This window comes from Pyxicephalus adspersus, chromosome 3, assembly GCF_032062135.1.
Source record: "Pyxicephalus adspersus chromosome 3, UCB_Pads_2.0, whole genome shotgun sequence".
Classification (NCBI taxonomy): domain Eukaryota; kingdom Metazoa; phylum Chordata; class Amphibia; order Anura; family Pyxicephalidae; genus Pyxicephalus; species Pyxicephalus adspersus.
The window spans coordinates 66,582,901-66,602,426 of record NC_092860.1 but is presented as its reverse complement, the minus strand read 5'-3'; the positions used below and the strand labels follow the sequence as shown (position 1 = coordinate 66,602,426).

The 19,526-nt window shown below is 40.1% G+C and overlaps 1 protein-coding gene and 1 pseudogene across 2 annotated transcripts in view; one reads left to right on the top strand and one right to left on the bottom strand.

Moving 5' to 3' along the window:
* Nucleotides 1-19,526, bottom strand: part of PGPEP1 (pyroglutamyl-peptidase I) — a 92,790-nt gene that overhangs the window by 14,711 nt on the left and 58,553 nt on the right. The gene's annotated exons all lie outside the window — the stretch shown is intronic.
* On the top strand, nt 14,409-15,257 carry LOC140325332 (large ribosomal subunit protein uL2 pseudogene; annotated as a pseudogene). The gene is made up of 2 exons (XR_011919678.1): nt 14,409-14,447; nt 14,561-15,257. The product of XR_011919678.1 is annotated as a large ribosomal subunit protein uL2 pseudogene (transcript).

Genomic DNA, 19,526 nt, shown 5'->3' with positions numbered 1-19,526 from the left:
GACCTTGTTTGATGTCGACAACCTGTTTTTTGACAGTGAAATAAGAAGGAGAATCATCTTTTAACCCTTCTTGCATCTCCTTAGTGTTTGGGCCCTTTAAGTGAAGGAATTTGATGACCAATCTGTGCTCGATTTTCTCCATCCATCCAAAAAAATCACCAACATACAATTTTTAAATTTGTTTTTAAAAAAATATATAAAGATATACTTATACTTTTTGGTCAAATTTTATCCAAGGCTCTGGGATAAAATCTAAAAAGAGTTTTTACAAATATTTTTATTATTTATATGTTCAACTCACTACTTGTCAAACAGCCCTTGTACGCTACCATAACTCTATCCTCTTTGACATGTTTTGCCCATGATGAGTTTAATCATAAAGAGGGTGGGATTGAGGTGGGGTGTTTTTTATGTACACTGTTTACTGAATAAATCTTTTACTTAGATTGATTGAAGTGCAGCTCCCTCCTCTGTGAATATTGCATGTAGAGGTCAGAACCAGTTTAACCAACTCTCCCGCAGGAGTCAGCAGGGCTTAGAGAGTGGCATCATTGTTTCTCCCTATGGTATTACTATTAAGTGTAAACCTTTCCAACTGTAAATTGCAAAGTATTTTGTTACTTTCATGTCACTTTTTGGTGTGATATATTTGTAATGTGTTTTATTTGAGGTATGAGTGCAAACCCATGAGAAGTTTCAAATTGTTGTTTGAATTGTAGTCCTTTAATTTTTAGTATAGTTTCCCTGAAGGTAAGCTGATGGACAGATATGGTATGTAAGGCATTCACTCTTACCCAAGTATTACTACTTCAGCACAGGAAAAGATCTATAAAATTCTCACCTAATATTATAGATATCCTTATGACCTTCATAGGATATTCCCCATTGCTTCTCCCTCATGCTGTCATTGTGGTGATGGTGATGTTCTGGCAATTTGTTGCATATATGGTGGTCCCTGCTAATTACTCACTTTGCGCTTGAGTATTTGCAGTATATGATGGAGGTTTTCATCTAAAGTGTTTGTTCAAATTGACTGATTCATTGAGGTGTAGGAGCGATTTATTATAGTTCCCTCTTTTGATCATCTCACAAGCGGTGAGGCTGCGCACCAGATGTTTTACTGGGACAATGGTGGCTAAAGCCAGAAGTTTATAGTCGTGGTATCCTTTTACAATGTTTATTATTATTAACACTTTTGTGATATGCAAATTTTTTAACCTTTTATTTATAACCATTTTATTTATAAGCTGTTATTCTTATTGAGGGTTTTTTTTTTCATAGTGGCTCCCAAGTCCACAAGTGGTTTTCAGTCTAAATGGATGTGATTTACAAAATAGTGAAAATTATTATTATTTTACTTTGTCGTACTTCCCGTATTAGAAGGTGGGAGTCAAGAGAGCTGGAGGGGACACACTGCCCTCCTTTATAGGGAATAGTGCTCTGGGTTTTAGATCTCCCTATAGTCTTGGAGCACTTGATAGCTCCAAATGTAGCAAAAGCTTGGGGGGGGGGGGGGGCATATCCTAACCCGGGCCAAAGTGGCTTGGCTGGGGGGAGGCTTTCGTCCAAGGTCTAACAGGAGTTCTGCAATTATAGTGTTGGTTTATATGTTGGATTTTTTTGTTGTTATGTTTACATATTGTTTCCCTTATATGTCTATCCCTTCATCTGTGTATTCAATGTTAAAAAAATTAAATTACAAGAACTTCTAATTGAAAAGGGGTCAGGTTGTAGTGTCTGCCAGATTATTATTTTTACATTGGATTGCCATAGTGAAAACATGTATGATATCTAATTTATAGGCCTGATATATTACTACACCTACTCATATGACACACTCCAACGGCTTCTCCTAGACTCAGACTAGTAGGGGCAGACAGCTTTTGCTTACACTGTGAATATGCTGTGCGGAGTTTCAGACATAAAAATCCAAATATAACTTGAAGTGGAGATTCAGAGTGCGCATCCACTGGCGATGCTGATGGAGGCCGTTTTAGTCGCGCAGCACCCCTTCGATTTCAAATACAGCTCTCACCAAGCAGGGACTGGGCAGCGACAGCTGTATTCAGAGCGGGAAGGGACTTTATCCATTCAGGAAACCAGCAGTTATGGTAGGCAAAGCAGGAGGCAAATTTAGGTATCGGAAACCTGGATCCCAGACATCGCACCCTCCACCTAAAATGGCGGCAGCACGAGGAGCTTCTCATGAGGCACCAGTGGAATTTCCTACTACCCAGATCAAGGATCTAGTTAGGAGCAAGGGAACAAAAGCAGGGAGTGGGGACCAAGCATCCCAGCATCTCCAGCCAGTTCTTTAATGCCTCTAATCCCAGCACTCCAGATCTCATATCTCAGCCTCCAGGCCCCCAGGCTTCTATAGCCCCGAGCAGCCCTGACTCCCCAACATCAGAAGGGAGGGGGCCATCCCAACAGCCATGCTTCCCTTATCAGCAAGGTTAAAAACCTCTCTTATTCTCCCCTGCAACAGGAGGGTTCCATACCACACCCAGCAATATTCTGCCTGAAGGGGAGGGACGATTACTTAAACACCTCACTGTGCTTTTCCAAAATGAGCTGGTTAAAACCTCAGTAGCAATCACATGTGAGCTTAAACAAGATCTACAAGGCCTTGGTCCAAAATTGGACTCAATAGAGCAGAAAATGGATGAAACCATTGCAGGGGTCGCACAGAATACAAAGCAGATGTCAGTTATGGATGTCCAGATTGAGGAATTGAAAAAATTCCTCAATCTGGATATTGAAATGAAAAAATTAATAATCTGGAAAACCGTTCTTGCCACAACAACTCCAGTGGCTCAGCAATTTCTAAAGGCCATGTTGCTGGATCTCCCAGATTCTCACCTGGAAATTAATAGAGCACACATGGCTCTTGCAGCCCCTAGAACCAGATGGTAAACCAAAGGACATAATTGTTAAGCCACATACTACTACTCCACCAAAGAGGCCCTGATGGAGGCAACAAGACAACCTGATGATTGAAGGTTTTCCAGTCTTAATCTTTTCAGACCTAACCCCATTCACGATTCAACGTCGGAGGGCCCTAAAGCTGCTTTTGCAGGAACTCATATCACACAAAAATAAATACAGATGGGGTTTTCCATAAGTTTAATTTTCTAATTGCAAGGCAAAAGCTTCTCATTTTCATTGTTTGCAGGTGGAGAATAGTTACTCCAAGAGCTGAGCTTACTTCTCCAGAGTTCTGCAGCAACGTAGTCCATGGAAGAAGTGCCCTTCACACTATTACCTGATTTGGCATAAAGTGAAGACCACCAAAAGAAATTCTCTTTTCTCTGTACACCTCCTCTCTTGGTAGTCTCTTTTCCTCCTTTGGTTTACAGTACCATCTGTATGCTGATGACAGTCAAATCTATCTGTATATCCTCCTTTCTGGTATTTCACTAACCCGACTCTACCCTCTGCAATCTATTATGAATGGTGCAGCCAGATTCATCCATCCTTCCCACCCCTCATCTTCTGCTGCATCTCTTTGTAGTTCTCCTCACTGGCTTCTATTTCACCTTAGAATTAAATTTAAGCTCCTGTGCTTTGCCTTCAAATCCCTCCACAGTTCTTGTCCCACTTACCTTTCTCCCCTGGTACAAAAATACTCCCTCAGCTACTCTTTTCGCTCCTCCAATGACCAACTACTGACTTCCTCACTTATAACCTCATCACACGCACGGCTCTAAGACTTTTCTAGAGCTCCCCTGACTCTCTGGAATGGTCTTTCTCATCCTATTCAGCTCGCTCCTACCTTCTGCTCATTTATAGAGCACTCAAAACCCATTTTTTTATACTGGCCTACTTGTCTTCTTCTGTCTTTTGAAATCCTCACTACTTCCCACCACTACATATCTCCCCTCCTATTGTGTGTTACTTCCCCCACCTCCTAGATTGTAATCTCTTCGGGGCAGGGTCCCCTCCTCCTCCTGTGTCACTGTCTGTATCTGTCTGTCATTTTCAACACCTATTTAATGTACAGTGCTGTGTAATATGTTGGCGCTATATAAATCCTGTTTATTATTATTATTATTTATATTATTATTAATATTAAAAATAATAATAATAATAATGATAATAATAAATAATTAGAGAATCTCTTTTCCATTGAAGAAGCATTTAAAGTTATTAAATTGCTTAAGAAAAGTAGCGCACCTGGTACGGATGGTTTCTCAAATAGTTACTACAATGCTTTCGGTAATCAGCTGAGCCATCTTTTGAAAAAAAAAAAAAACATTGCATTTGTAATGACGTCATTGGCAGCAAAATAGCTGTGTGTGTATAACTGCATGTCATATTCTGCAGCCAAACAACTATGTCATAATGACTTGAAATTTTCAGGGTGCACAAGGAACCCTCATAGTTAGTAGTAACCACAATTTTAGCACCATAGCTTTTAAAAATGTTAGGACATGGGGATCAAAATTGTAAAAACTTGTGTAAATAACATTGGGGTCGCTGTTTTAAAGTGCACCTAGGAGTCCTTAATTAAAAATTAAAATTGGCAAACCCTGGGGCTACTTACATAGAAAGGAGCATTGGGATGGGGCCTCTAAATTGATACCTACCTGTCACAAATCTATCACTGTCACATTATGTTCCCCTGTTTGCTTCTCCTCTCTTAAACCCCAATTTCCCTAGAATGGTGGGGTGTACAAAACCAAAAATGTAGGTGCATTGGGGGACACTTTTGGCTAACACCCACTCCACCACCACCCCTAAAATGTCATTACTATGGTATCATTAGAACATGAAAAATGTCACTATTAAAATTCACTGCCCTGTTAAACATTACTGCTTACTTCTAACCCTTGAACCCCGATTTCTCTGGAATAGGGAGGAGTAGAAAACTGAAAATGTGTAGGGAACATCTGTGGCTAACAGGTAGTATCACTCTAGTATCATTAGAACATAAAAAAAACTCTGCCCATCTAAACGAAATTGGGGTTCAGGTACTGACTGGTAGGGTGCAGTCATGTGTAACAGGGCAGTGTGCTTTGATGGGCAGAGTTTATGTTGTAATGATGCCATGGAGATGAAAATTTGGTGGGTGTTAGCCACAAGTGCCCCCCACTTGCACCTCTCTGTTCTAGAGAAATTAGGGTTCAAGTTAGGGAAGCAGACAGTTTGATGGGCAGAGGTTTTTTTATGTTCTAATGTTGCCATGCTTAAAAAATTTTAGAGGGGTTTTTACATCTGTTCCCTACTTGCACCTACATTTTCAGTTTCCTGCACCTCTCCAATCCAGATAAATTGGGGTTCAAAGAACAGAAGCAGAAAGTGTAGCATGATATTACAATTATAGTTTTGTGAACAGTAGGATAAAAAAATTAGGGGCTCCACCCCAAAGCTCCCTGCTATGTAAGTGGCCCCTTAGGGTCCCTAATTTGAATTTTAAATTTTGACCTTCTAGGTGCTCTTTCTTATGAAACAGCAACCTAAATGTTTAAACTCGTGATCCCTATATCTTGAAATTCTTTAAAAAAATGTTGGCTATTAGAAGCTGAGAGTCCCTTGTGTACTCAAAGATTTTCAAGTCATTACAACCAACAATTTAGGAGACCTGAAGGATTGAACAGGAATCACTGCTGCTTGAAAAAGTGCTTGGCCTAAAAAATCCCAGCACTTACTGCCCGTTACCAATCCCAAGCAGTTGCCAAGTAGTCACTCAGGAGGCCCAGTTTTTAATGCTAATGTCAACTAGGCCTAACTTGTTACACCACATTGATCACAATATTACACTACTACAAAGGATTACACTATTTAAACATGGAACACTAGGCAGTTGGATTAAATTACACATCACTAACAGTTTAGGCATAATGCGAAAACATGGAAAAATTGAACAAGCCAGGCATTAGAAAGTTGGAACAAAGTATAGGGGGTAGGTAGAACACTGACTCAATATTAGGAGTTACTGGATACCTGTGGCATAAATAACTGGGAGCACTAAATTTGCAGTGTTTTGTTTTTAAACCAAGCTGACTTCAATTGTTGGTCTTGCTTCACTTTCCTGGTTAGGCCGCATTGCTGCAATCAAAATTATTGTGTTACCTAGTTTCTGTACCTCAGACACTATTATATAGTGGCCCCAAATAGCCCAAATCTCCCTAAGTACACTTCCAGCTACCCATCCCCAATGGGTAGCTTTAGAAGAGCAAGCTTGTTCCCCTAGAGCTATTGAATCCATGATATGGATAGATAAAAATCCAGAAACATCACACGATGTCCTACATTCACTTCATTTTTCTCCAATTCTGGGATAAGCAACGCTCTAACCCTAGATTGAGCTCCTCTGAAGTTCCTCTTACACCGTTGTTGGGCAACCCAGAGTTCTCCCCAGGATGTAATCGAGGGAGGTTCCAATGCTGGTTGGATAATGGTTATAGGTGCATTGGAGATTTATTAGATGTCCGATCAGTGCTCAGGTAAAGGTACCTACCAGCAAAAGGTAATTGTATAAAAAATAAATCTTTTATTAGTGCCAACATACGACAAGCTGCGAAACAAATGCTCCCTACTCCTTCTGAAAGTTCCTGTCATTCATTAACAGATACCAAAGGACAAATATCCATAACATATGCAACTTTAGCTACTTCAACCATAAAGCTAAAATATATGTATTTATGGGAGGAGGATTTAGGTTTTTCATGGGACCTGGAGGAGTGGAGTGATACAGCCTACGCTCTTTCCAAAATATTGATCAACTATATTGAACAACTAGTGGAGGCCAACTACAAAGTACTACTTCGGTGGTATCTGGTTCCCAACCACTATCAGAGATAGATACTGCAGATATAGGCTAATGCTGGTCGTAATAATGATTCAAGAACTATTTTTTAGAAAATAATAGTAGAAATAACTCCCTGGTAAACAGGATAAGAGAATAATTAGTACTACAAGACAGAAAAAAAATTCTAGTATCTGAAAGCTGCCTTGGCCTTGAATTCCTTGAAAGAAAATGTGTTTATTTTCTCCCTCAAATAAAAAGGTGTAATAAAATATACACTACAGTACCAAATGCACTTGTATAAAGTCGTCATAATAATAGATGTTACTCTGAGCCAGCAATTAGGGAAAATGTGACTTCACCACTGCTTCCAGAGTCTTCCTTGCCTTCAGGCAAAAGTAATCTATGGCATTACATTTAAAACAAGTTGCAAACAAATATATTATATATATAATTGTTATATATAAATATTTATATTAGAGCAAAATATTCTACTAAACAAATCACAGGCCTATGGTACATTCAAGCTTAGGTGGAAATCTCTTGGAACAGTAGTGGGTAACTCAATTGATATGGAGGGACTCATCCGCTGACTTTAACAAAGGGCTATTCAGTAATGTTTCAAAAGGTTGTAGACATGAAATGCTTTAGGGCTTTATAAATGCTGTAGGGGATGGTTAAATTGCAGACATTCTAAATGAGATTTAAGACTTTTTGGACTGTCAGCATACTATAGGTGTTGCTGGAAAATGGGGACATACTTCAAAAGACAGTCACAGACTGAAGACACATTACATTACATGGCTAGAGATCACTGTTAACACAGGATTTGTGCTACCTACAGACCCCCTGTGTCACATCTGATATAAATAAGGTAGTGCAAAACAATTAAGCAAAACCATTTAACTAAATAAACCCAGTCAGAAATCACTTGAACCTGATATCACAGGTTTGGTATCAGGGATGTGGAAAATGCTTGACACCAAGCCATAGTGCACAATGAATGGTTTCAAATGCATACTTCTGAAAGCTTCAAAAGGCACAATACTAAATGAAATGTCTGTGGACATCAAACAGCAATAATGAGACAACACAAGGAAACTACACTATGCATGTTGAACACACCATTCATGTTACAGTGAACACATGCTATCACATTAACCCTTTTTACTGTCAGGAACCGATATCATACATCACTGGCAGAACTGGCAAGTAAACAAACTGTTATAACACTTGGGGGTTGATTTAACTTTTCTCTGCATGATGCAAGTTTTGTTGTAGAAGTGATTTGAGTGGTTTTAAAGCTGCCCAGTCACTTGCACAGTGTTTGGAACATGCCAACCCCACCATCCTGAGCGTCAACCACTCCCTGGCATATGTCTTGGATTTACCTGCCCCTAGTGAGTGCTTGGAACCACCATGGTAGGGGAATAGGATACATAGCAGCAGGTTCACTACTCCCCAAATAGTATGAACTCAGGTCAGCACTTCTGGGGTCAGAGCTGCAAAAACAGAACCCAGATATCTCCCTTTAGGAACCTGCTGCTATATAAAGTCAAAAAAAAAAATAATTAAGAAAAATCTGTAATCTCACCCCTCACCCAAACATACAACCATAAACAAACATCTGTGCACATTTGTGTAAATGATGATTGCGCCACACATATTAGGTATTGCCAGTTATGCCAGAGTGAAAGCAAAAATCTAGGGCCATCTTTTACAGTTAACTAATGAGTAGTAAATGAGAGAGAGAGAGTGGGAAAATACTAATTTAAACCTACTCAAAGCTTTCTATTCATATGGAATTCTCCACCAATATATTTGTGAATGCTAGATTCACCATAAAAAATAGACCCCTAAATATTTTTGCAAATATGTGATGGCACACTCCATTTAACTATATACTAGTTTTTAGTGTTTAGTCTTGGTAGCCAGTAAAACAAAACTGAATAAAGGTTTCTAATATTTCTTTTACAGAAGAGAAGAGTTTTATTTTTAAAAATTCTACAGCTGGATCCATCTATTTATATTGTATTTTTTAAATTTTATTGAGTTTTTTTTTCATTTTCTATCTTGGCGATGTCATTACAAAAAATTGAAAAGCATGTACAAGCAAGACTTTGGGCTTTTTTTATTAAACAGGGAATCAGACACTCCCTCGTGGGAATCTTCCAGGTCAATGGCAGCAATTAATTCTCAACTTTCATACACCAGTGAGCAACCACTCAAATCTCTTTCTCTTATGTTCTTGTATTCTAATATACATAATATACATACATTGCAAAATGAATATTGCTCAGGGTTCTCCCCAGGCACTTTTAGCTGGGCTCACCACCCGGCACTTTTCAGCACCCACCCGGCTGTTTTTGGGTGGTTACCAAAAAGTTTGTTCACACAAGGGCTGCCACCCACCTAAAATTTCTTCCCACCCGCCTTAAAAAATTTTCTGGGTTGAGCACTGTTGCTGCTTCCTACTGATTTTTGTTTTGCCCAACAGAACAAAAGTTTTCACTTTTTTTTCCCAATGCTAAATGTGATTAGGTGCATTATACTGTGTTCTGAAAAACTAAAAGCTTCCTGCAGAGTCCATTTTGGTCACAAGCATATTGGGGTACATACTGCATTGTGAAGTGGATGTTGTGTAGTGCTGAAAAAATGTTCAGCATTATGCAAATAAAAAGCAAAGAGGTGCCTATTGTCCTGGGCTGAGTGTGGAGCATATAATTGTGAATGATGATGTCTGCTAGGAATTTAGACTGTATAACGTGGTAAAAGTATAGCAATGTGTAGTTTGTTAGGTGCACTTAAGGTCTATGGTAGGGCGCATACATTGTATCGTGTGATGTGCTCTCACCATTCAAATTGCTCTACAACCAGCCTGAGGGACCCCTTTATTCATAATTGACCTACATAAACAAACCAAATGCTAAAGTATGTAACAATGTAGATTTCTGGAAACGTTATGCTTTGTGTGGGTGCTTATAATAGTTTAAAAATAGTTCTGTTAACTCCACTACTTAAAACAAATCTTTCATGCCACCCACAGTTTATAGCCCCTTTTTTATTAAAACACCCCTGCTACTTAATTTTTGCTTCAAGCCAGCCAGCTCTGATAGTGCAAGCATTTCCAAGCTAATATGAACTTGCTGCTCTTTATTTCCAATGTTAAAAATTAGGAGGTCCATAATGTATTGGCATAAGATAGTGACAATAGATTTTCACATTACTGCTTCATACTGTCTAGGGGGGAATACATAGTTACATAGTAGGTTAGGTTGAAAAAAGACATAAGTCCATCAAGTTCAACCACTATGGACATCAACATATCCTAGATATAAAACCCTATAACACATAGTTGGTCCAGAGGAAGGCAAAAAAACCCTGGTACAATTTGCTTCAATCGGGGAACAAAAAACCTTCCTGATTCCATGAGGCAATCGGATGTCCCCTGGATCAACAGTCACTGTTATTTTTACTTTAAAGCCTTAATACTCAGGTATATTCTGTGCTTCTAGAAAAACATCCAGCTTTTTCTTAAAGCAATCTAGAGTAGTTGCTGAAACTACTTCCTAAGAGAGCCGATTCCACATTTTCACAGACCTTAAGCTACATACACACTTCCAATTATTATCGTTGGAAAACGAACGTCGAACGATCGTGCACGATATATAGGAACGATCGTATAGCACCGATCCTGCACATAGAGATAACGACACGATCGTTCGTAGATATTGTGCACACAATAGATCCGATCGTTTAAGCGATAGAGGAACTATGTGCACGACAGGAAAGTGAACGAACGTTCGTTCATTACGCATGCTCAGACCATGGACGATCAACGAACGACCGTACACACGAACGATGTTCAACGATCGTCATCCAATCCGATCCGCCGGTCCGGTCGTTCGTTTCCAACGAGTTTCCTCGTTCGTCGGCGTCGTTGGTTACTTTTTTACGAACGATTTTTTGCCCAATCGATCGTTCGTCGTTCGATTGGAACGATAAAAATTGGAAGTGTGTACGCACCTTTACAGTGAAGAATCCCTTCCTTATCTGGAGCTTAAACTTCTTTTCCTCCAGACGCAAAGAGTGCCCTCTTGTACTTTGTAATGATCTCAAAGTGAAAAATAGGGAAGAGAGTTCTCTATATGGACTGTTTATATATTTATACAGGGTGATCATATCCCCCCTTAAACGTCTCTTCTCAAGAAGGAATAGATTCAGTTCAGCTAATCTCTCGTGATAGCTGAGCTCCTCCATTCCTTTTATTATTTAGTTACCCTTCTCTGCATTCTTTCCAATTCGACAATGTCCTTTTTGTGAACTGGTGCCCAAAACTGGACTGCATATTCCAGATGTGGTCTGACCAATGCTTTGTACAGGGGCAGGATAATGTCTCCATCTCTGCAGTCTATACCTCTTTTAATACAAGAAAGTACTTTACTAGCTTTAGATATTGCAGCTTGGCATTGCATGCTGTTATTAAGTCTATGATCTACCAGAACCCCCAGATCCTTATAGTTAGTTATAGTTATAAGCTCTGCATTGTAAGAACTAGGTCCGGCAAAGTATCATTTCTACTTGGGGCTTCTATAAACTATACCATAAAATGGTCTTGTATTAAATTCACAAATCTCCTCCCTTTTGCTGTTCCTGTAGTGCCATTACTCCAGTCAATGTCGGGGTAGTTGAAATCCCCCATGATTAAAACGCTTTCACTTTTTGCTGCTTTTTCTATCTGTGCTAGTAGTTGATTTTCCATTTCTTCCTTGGCACTGGGGGGCCTATAGCCTAACAATGATTAATTGTGTGTTATTCAACCCCACATTCAACTCCACCAATACCTCATCGCTTGTTCCTTCCGCAATTTCTTCTTTCACATTCACTTTTAGATCACTTCTCACATACAGACAGACACCACCACCCTTTCGTTTGACTCTGTCTTTACGAAAGAGAGTATACCCAGGAATATTGACAGCCCAGTCATGAGAAAAACAAAGCCAGGATTCAGCAATACCAACTAAATCATAATTGTCCTCACTCATTAAGGCTTCCAACTCCCCTATCTTGTTTGCTATACTTTTAGCATTGGTGAACAGGCTCTTTAAACCATTATTGCTTTTACCATCATTGTTTGCCAAATCATTTTGTTTTTCAGTACAACTAGTACTGCAAAATCCATTGTTTGTTTGTAACATGGGAAGCTCCTTACAATTATCCATAATCCTCCCCCCAACTATCCCCAATCCACCCTCTACTAGTGTCTGACCCCGACTAACCTTTCTGCCACCTTATTTGACTGTCCCACCCCCCTCTGTCCTAGTTTAAATATCCCTCCACCATTCCCCTAATCTATCCCCTAGCACAGCAGACCCCCTTTTCATTTAGGTGCAAACCATCTCTGGCATACAGGTTGTACCCCAATGAAAAGCCAGCCCAGTGTTCTATGAACCCAAACCCTTCCCTTCTACACCAGGACTTAAGCCATGCATTTAGGTTCCTAAGCTCCCTCTACCTTTCCTGTGTTGCGCATGGCACAGGCAATATTCCAGAGAATATAGCCTTGGAGGTCCTTTTCTTCAGCTTGAAACCTAGTTCCCTAAACTGATTTTTAAGGATCCCTCATTTTCCATTTATATTGTCATTGGTTCCAACATGGACAAAGACAGCTGGGTCCTGTCCAGCCCCTCCCAGTAGTTTGTCCACTCGGTCCATCACATGCCGAACTCTGGCACCAGGGAGACAGCAAACCATTCGGTTGAAGGGATCCAGGCGACAAACTATTCTATCAGTCCTCCTGATAATAGAATCCCCTATGACTACCAATTGTCTTTTCCTTCCTGCATATCCTCACCACTATTAGATGTGCTGCTCTGCCAGCTGGGGGGTAGCAGTAACATCTAGAGTTGCCACCACTGGGTCTCCCACCTGCACATCTTCACATAACTTTGCAAACATATTGGGGTGCTCAAACAGGGCTGGCCTTCCCTACCACTCCCTCTAGTTACATTAACCCAACTCCCTACATGCTCATCCTGATTACCCTCTCCACCCTCCACATCTAAGCCTTTAACTGCCTGCTCAGTGAGCAGGAGACCTCTCTCAAGGAGATCCAGTGATTTCAGTGTTGCAATGCTTTTCTCCAGCTCTCCTATGCGAGATACCAGAAAGGCGACTTGCTCACATCTGTCACAGCGGTATTCACCTAGGAGCTGTTGCTCCATTTGTACATACATTGACAGACTGTGCACTTAACCAAGCTTTCCACCTTGCTACCACTCATTTTCCCAGTTACAATTTTTGTTTACAAGGAGTTAAAAAATGGTTACTTACAGTTTGTGGTTACTATACGTTTTTAAATCTTTTTGTTTTCAAACTCCTGTTTTTTCTAACCACTTGATTAAAAGTCCACTTGTTTCACAAGCCAAACAGTAAGCAAAAATTGAGCAAAAAGTGAGCAAACATTTGGGGGAGTTAGAAATGGAAAAGGATCTGGGGGTTCTGGTAGATCATAGACTTAATAACAGCATGCAATGCCAAGCTGCAATATCTAAAGCTAGTAAAGTACTTTCTTGTATTAAAAGAGGAATACACTGCAGAGATTGAGACATAGGCCCTGATTTATTAAAGTTCTCTAAGGCTAGGGAGAATACACTTTGATCAGTGAAGCTGGGTGATCCAGCAAACCCGGAATGGATCTGGTCCAGGATTCAAAACATTTGCTAGCAAATAGCAAATGATTTTAGGAAATCTATTACAGGTTTTTTAGATTACCCAGCTTCACTGAAGAAAGTGTATTCTTTCCAGCCTTGGAGAGCTTTAGTAAATTAGTTTTATAATCCTGCCCCTGTACAAAGCATTGGTCAGACCACATCTGGAATATGCACTCCAGTTTTGGGCACCAGTTCACAAAAAGAACATTGTGGAATTGGAGAGAGTGCAGAGAAGGGCAACTAAATTAATAAAAGGAATGGAGGAGCTCAGCTATCAGGAGAGATTAGCTGAAGTGAATCTATTCTCCCTTGAGAAGAGACATTTAAGTGGGGGGAAATTATCACCCTGCATAAATATTTAAATGGTCCATAATGAAAACTCTCTTCCCCATTAATTACTTTGAGATCATTACAAAGAACAAGAGGGCACTCTTTGCGTCTGGAGGAAAAGAAGTTTAAGCTCTGGATAAGGAAGGGATTCTCCACTGTAAGGTCTGTGAAAATCGGCTCTCTTAGGAAGTAGTTTCAGCAACTACTCTAGATTGCTTTAAGAAAAAGCTGGATGTTTTTCTAGAAGCACAGAATATACCTGAGTATTAAGGCTTTAAAGTAAAAATAACAGTGACTGTTGATCCAGGGGACATCCGATTGCCTCATGGAATCAGGAAGGTTTTTTTTTCCTCTGTTGAAGCAAATTGTACCAGGGTTTTTTTGCCTTCCTCTGCATTAACTATGTGTTATAGGGTTTTATATCTGTTTATTTCCCTAGTGGTTGAACTTGATGGACTTATGTCTTTTTTCAACCTAACCTACTATGTAACTATGTAACTATGCTTCCATACTGCTGTAAACAAGCACATTAACAAAGAAAAATATGATGTAAAAAAAAGACAAAATATAAAATGTATCTGTGCACAAGAATGAGACTGCAAGGTGGTTAGACAATGCATTTTGGAGATGACAACATTCAGCCATATGTGAGGGTAAGGAAGAATGGCCGATGAGGGGACTGTGATTTTGAGGCTGAACTTGTCTGACAGGGTTAAAGTCCAACACTAGAATGCCCTAATCAGCAAATCAAACAGCCCGGGCCTAGTGCACCATTGGACCTGTGATCAAGGGACAGCGAAAAGGTGCGGGATCTGTTTTCAAAGCCTATGTAAAGCACAGGAAAGGACCTGCTAAGCTAAGGGCCGTCGATTTTGCAGAAGATCATGGCTACACTAAAAGCATTGTAAAAGACATTATCCACGATCTTGGCCGTGGTGCTCCACTTGCTAAAGTAGCCTTCCGCGTCCCTTACAGATTCAAAAAGAGGACTGAACTTTTCATTGCAGCTGAGGGTATCCATACTGGTCAATTTGTGTACTGTGGCAAGAAAGCTCATCTGAACATTGGCAATGACCTCCTTGTTGACACCATGCATGTTGGCCCGTACATCTGGCAATTATGTTACAGTCATCTCCCACAACCCTGAATCAAAGAAGACCAGGGTAAAGCTGCCTTCCGGCTCCAAGAAAAAGATCTCTTCTGCAAACAGAGCAATTTTTGGAGTTGTTGCTGGTGGTGGACGCATTGACAAGCCTGTCTTGAAGGCAGGTCGTGCTTACCACAAATACAAGGCTAAGAGAAACTGCTTGCCACATGTCTGTGGTGTGGCTATGAATCCTGTTGAACATCCCTTCGGTGGTGGCAACCATCAGTACATTGGTAAACCTTCAACTATTGGTAACTACCTTCAACTACTAGGATGTCTGCGTGGCACCAAGACTGTACAGGAAAAAGAGAGCTAAAAGTTTTCCATGCATAATTTACAAAATAAACTTTAAAAATGTCTCTAAAAAAAAAAAAAGTCCAACACCAGGAAAACATTATCAATTTTGAACAGAGTACTGAATAGTAAGAACCTGTCTCTCTAAACCTCAGTTCATGTTCTGGCGACATATTTCACAATTATAGGAAACCTCTCTAAGAAAGAAAAAAAAGCAATAAAAACCTAAAATGCCCCTTTTGTAAAATTAAACAGAAGTTGGGCATTAAGGATTGAAGAGAACACTTTTCACCAGTGTGCCAACTTGCCAGCCAACAAGCAGAGTTTTCTATTTCTTATGACATATGTTTTTTTTTTTATAACATTCTTTTTTTATTTTTGTATTTTAACAAACAAATCAAACAAAACGCATCAAATATAACAGTAAACAGTACACAAACATACTTATGAAGACACACAGCTTATGAAATCTGAGGAAGACAGGAAATCCTTCCAATAAAACCAGGTCTGCTCAAATTTCTCAGGGGTATGATGGATTCTGGCTGTTAAATCCTTCATAAACATAATCTCATTAATAATTTTCAATCACTGGGTCACTGAGGGGCAGGTATTCAATCTCCAATTTGTTGGAATGCAAAGTTTTGCTGCATTAAGCAAGTGGCTCACCACTGATGTTTTATGAAAATGGAGGGAGAGGGGGCTTTCTTGGAGCAGGAAAAATTAGGAATCCTCAGGCAAGGGATAGTCGGTGAATTTCCGTACAATATCTTTGACCTTGCTCCAGAAGGGTTGCAGGATCGGGCATGACCAAAAAATGCGTACCTTCTCCTACTTCACACCGCCAACAGTGGTCCGATACTGCAGTATAGAACCTATGTAGCTAAACAGGAGTGCGGTACCATCTAGACAGGATTTTGTAATTAAGCTTTTGTAATTAGGCTTAAGCGGGGAAGAAAATATTGGCGACAATTTCTGGCCTCCCCCATCATAAGGCACCGGGCCCCGACGGTTTTTCATATAGTTATTATAAAGCATATGGCGCTATTCTGACACCGCATATGACTGACCTATATAAAAGTTTTCTACAGTGGTCCCTGATTCCTAACTCAATTCTCCACTCCTTCATATCCGTGTTTCCCAAGCCGGATAAGGACCCCCAGAACCCTGCCAATTATTGCCTAATAGCACTGTCTAATACTGACTTAAAAATTTTTACCCGCATACTTGCTACCCCCCTAGGATACTATTTACCAACTATTGTAGATAAGGATCAGGTGGGTTTTATCACAGCTTGCCAAGCGGGCGACAATACTAGGAGAACGATTGATGTAATTGATGCACTTAACCAAATAGACACTGGTGCGGTGGTCCTTAGCCTTGATGCGGAGAAAGCCTTTGACCTCCTTAGCTGGCTCTATATGATGAAAGTACTAAGATGGGTAGGTTTAACTGGACCCTTTCTAAATGCGATTTCAGCTCTTTATTTTAATCCCACAACTGAAGCACCCTGATATTGTGGGGGTCCCTATTAAAACAAAGCATTTCACGATAGCACTGTATGCTGATGATGTACTCCTGACACTGACCAATCTTTTAATAACACTACCCAATTTACATAACATATTGGATGAGTATTGCACCCTCTCAGGGTATAAAATAAATTCGACCAAAACAGAGGCCTTGCCAATCAACCGATTAGAACCCATGTTACAGCAACTTAAAGGTCTTTACCCTTATAATTGGAAGGTACACTCAATTAAATATCTGGGAATTTATTTAACTCCTGCGTACCGCATGCTGTATAAGAGTAAATATATCCCTTTGCTCCAGGAAGTCTCTTCCCTTTTTAGGAAATAGAAAACATTACCATTTTTTGGTCGAATTGCTCTGGTTAAAAAGTCTATTTTACCAAACTTTTTATATTTGTTCTCAACTCTTTCAGTACCATTCCTTCTGAATATGCTTAAAAGACTGCAGGCATCAGTACTGGATTTTATGTGGGGATATAAAAAACACAGAATCCCTAAAACAGTGATGTGCTCCCTTCGTAAGGTGGGAGGCTTGGGAGTGCCAGACTTTACCAAGTACTATTTCACTACACACCTTAGACTTCTAGCCTCCTGGACAACCTTACAGTCTTACAACCTTATAGCTGGACGGAACTAGAGAAACTGTGGATTGCTCCCATTCACCCAAACTCCATGCTCTGGAGTACTTCTTATAAGGCTCCAGAAAATTTACTGTTAGCTCCAGTTCACGAAGCAGATATGGTCTTACTGTAAATCTTGATTCAAATTCATCTGAGTCTTCTCTCCTTACATCCTTTCTTTACACCCCGGAAATTCCGGATAGTACAACACGCTCCATGGCTCGTCCTTGGCATGAGGGCTTGCTGTTTCACTATGGTCAAATAGTGCACCCATGTACGAGGAGGCTCCTATCATATCAGGAGATTCTTCAGAAATTTAAAGTTTCGGGCTTCCCTTTTTATAGTTACCTACCAATTCGGCAATATGCCCAGTCTCCAACAAAGGCCCTTGTGTTTCCCCAAACTACTTCTTTTAAGAAGTGGTGTATAGGTGGACCTTCTCAGAAAGATTTAATTTTGGGAATCTACCAGGTCCTTCATTTAGACTCCAACTCTCCAGTAGGCACACATACCTATTTGCGTAAATGGGAACAGATCCTGGAGAGAACCCTGCCGGAAGACATTTGGAGAATACTCTGGCAGCAAGCTCATAAAAGCTCATTGTGCACCATATATAAGGAAAATGCTTATAAAATATTAATGCACTGGTACTTCACTCTGGAGGTCCTTCACAGGATGTTTCCAGACGCAAGCTATCTTTGCTTGAGGTGTAGCTCTGATATTGGTACCCTACACCATATTTTTGGGTTTTGCCCACGTATTTGCTCCCATTGGAGAATGGTTAATGATTTGCTGGCGGAGATGTCTGAAAATATAATAAGTTTAAATATACTAACCCATTTACTGGGGCTCCCTATTCGTGAATTAGCGAAACCCCAGAAACGTATATTGGCTAATATTTTAACAACAGCCAGATGTCTTATTTCCAGATGTTGGATGTCTGATTCCTCCCCTACACTGCCTGCTCTTTTTAATAGTATTAGGGATATTCAACTCATGGATCGGCTTACGGTTAGGCTATATGATCGGCTGGATAAGTTTGACACTATCTGGGCTCCATGGGAACAGAATACACCCAACCCTGTGTAAAAGTAGTAAGTACAAAGTCACCATCTCATTGAAATATACTCCTGACCCATCTCTTTTTTCTCAATTTCTTTTTTTCTATTTTCTTCCTTTCTTTTTTCTCTCTCTCTGACTGTTTTTATTTGTATGGTTTGAACTATCGTTTTATGCAACAAGCGTCCTGCCTCAGCCTAAAATATCTTTTATGTATTGTGACACCAATACAGGATTGGAGGTGGAAGGGAGATATATTTGCCCAGGATTCCTCTTCTGTGTAAAGTAGCAGGTGGAAGACTCTCACCTGTGAGATAATTAAGAAGCACTGAGGGTGGGAGCCAGCAGCTCAGTCAGGAGCCTAATTTGGAGAGACACAGACAGGGGTCTGTGCAGGCTTAGTGTAACTTGGAGAGACTGTGGACTGTGTGGAAGAGCTTGGTTTGGAGGCGAAGACAGTCGGTCTGTGAGGAGCTCTCTGCCTGGGGACACAGAAAGTTGGTCTGGGTGAATGAAAGGAAACCTGAGTAAAAGGTTGCTGATAGCTTTGTTTGGAGCTGACAGGGAGAAGCCCTCCAGCTGATAGACAGGAACCTTGGATGTATAGTAAGTGCCGGACAGGCCAGGTTTTCTTTTGCTATTTGTTGTTATTTTATCCGCAACCTTTAAATAAACCTGACTACAAGTCAGCTTAACACTTAAACTTCAGTGTGTGATCTGAGTTGGATGAATCAGACAAGTGTCCTTTGACCCCAGCAAAGGCGATCCGGAGCTCACAATATATTGGTTGGAAGAGGCTATGCGTATTGGTAAATGAACTTGGTTCTTCTGTTTGTTAAGGGAGTAGGTTGTGCACCTGTTACCTGATTTCTATGACACTTTGTTATTTTTGAATAATTTTTTTAAATACTCCTAGTGGTATTAATTGGTTTGTAAACATTAAAGGATATAGTTCATATGATAATGTGGTGTACCTAATGGTATATGCTTCACATTGTCTGTTTTGTTACTTTTTTCCTTTCCCTTTTTTTCTGGAAAAACTAATAAAAATTTCATTTAAAAAAAAAACAAATGGAGTGAGCG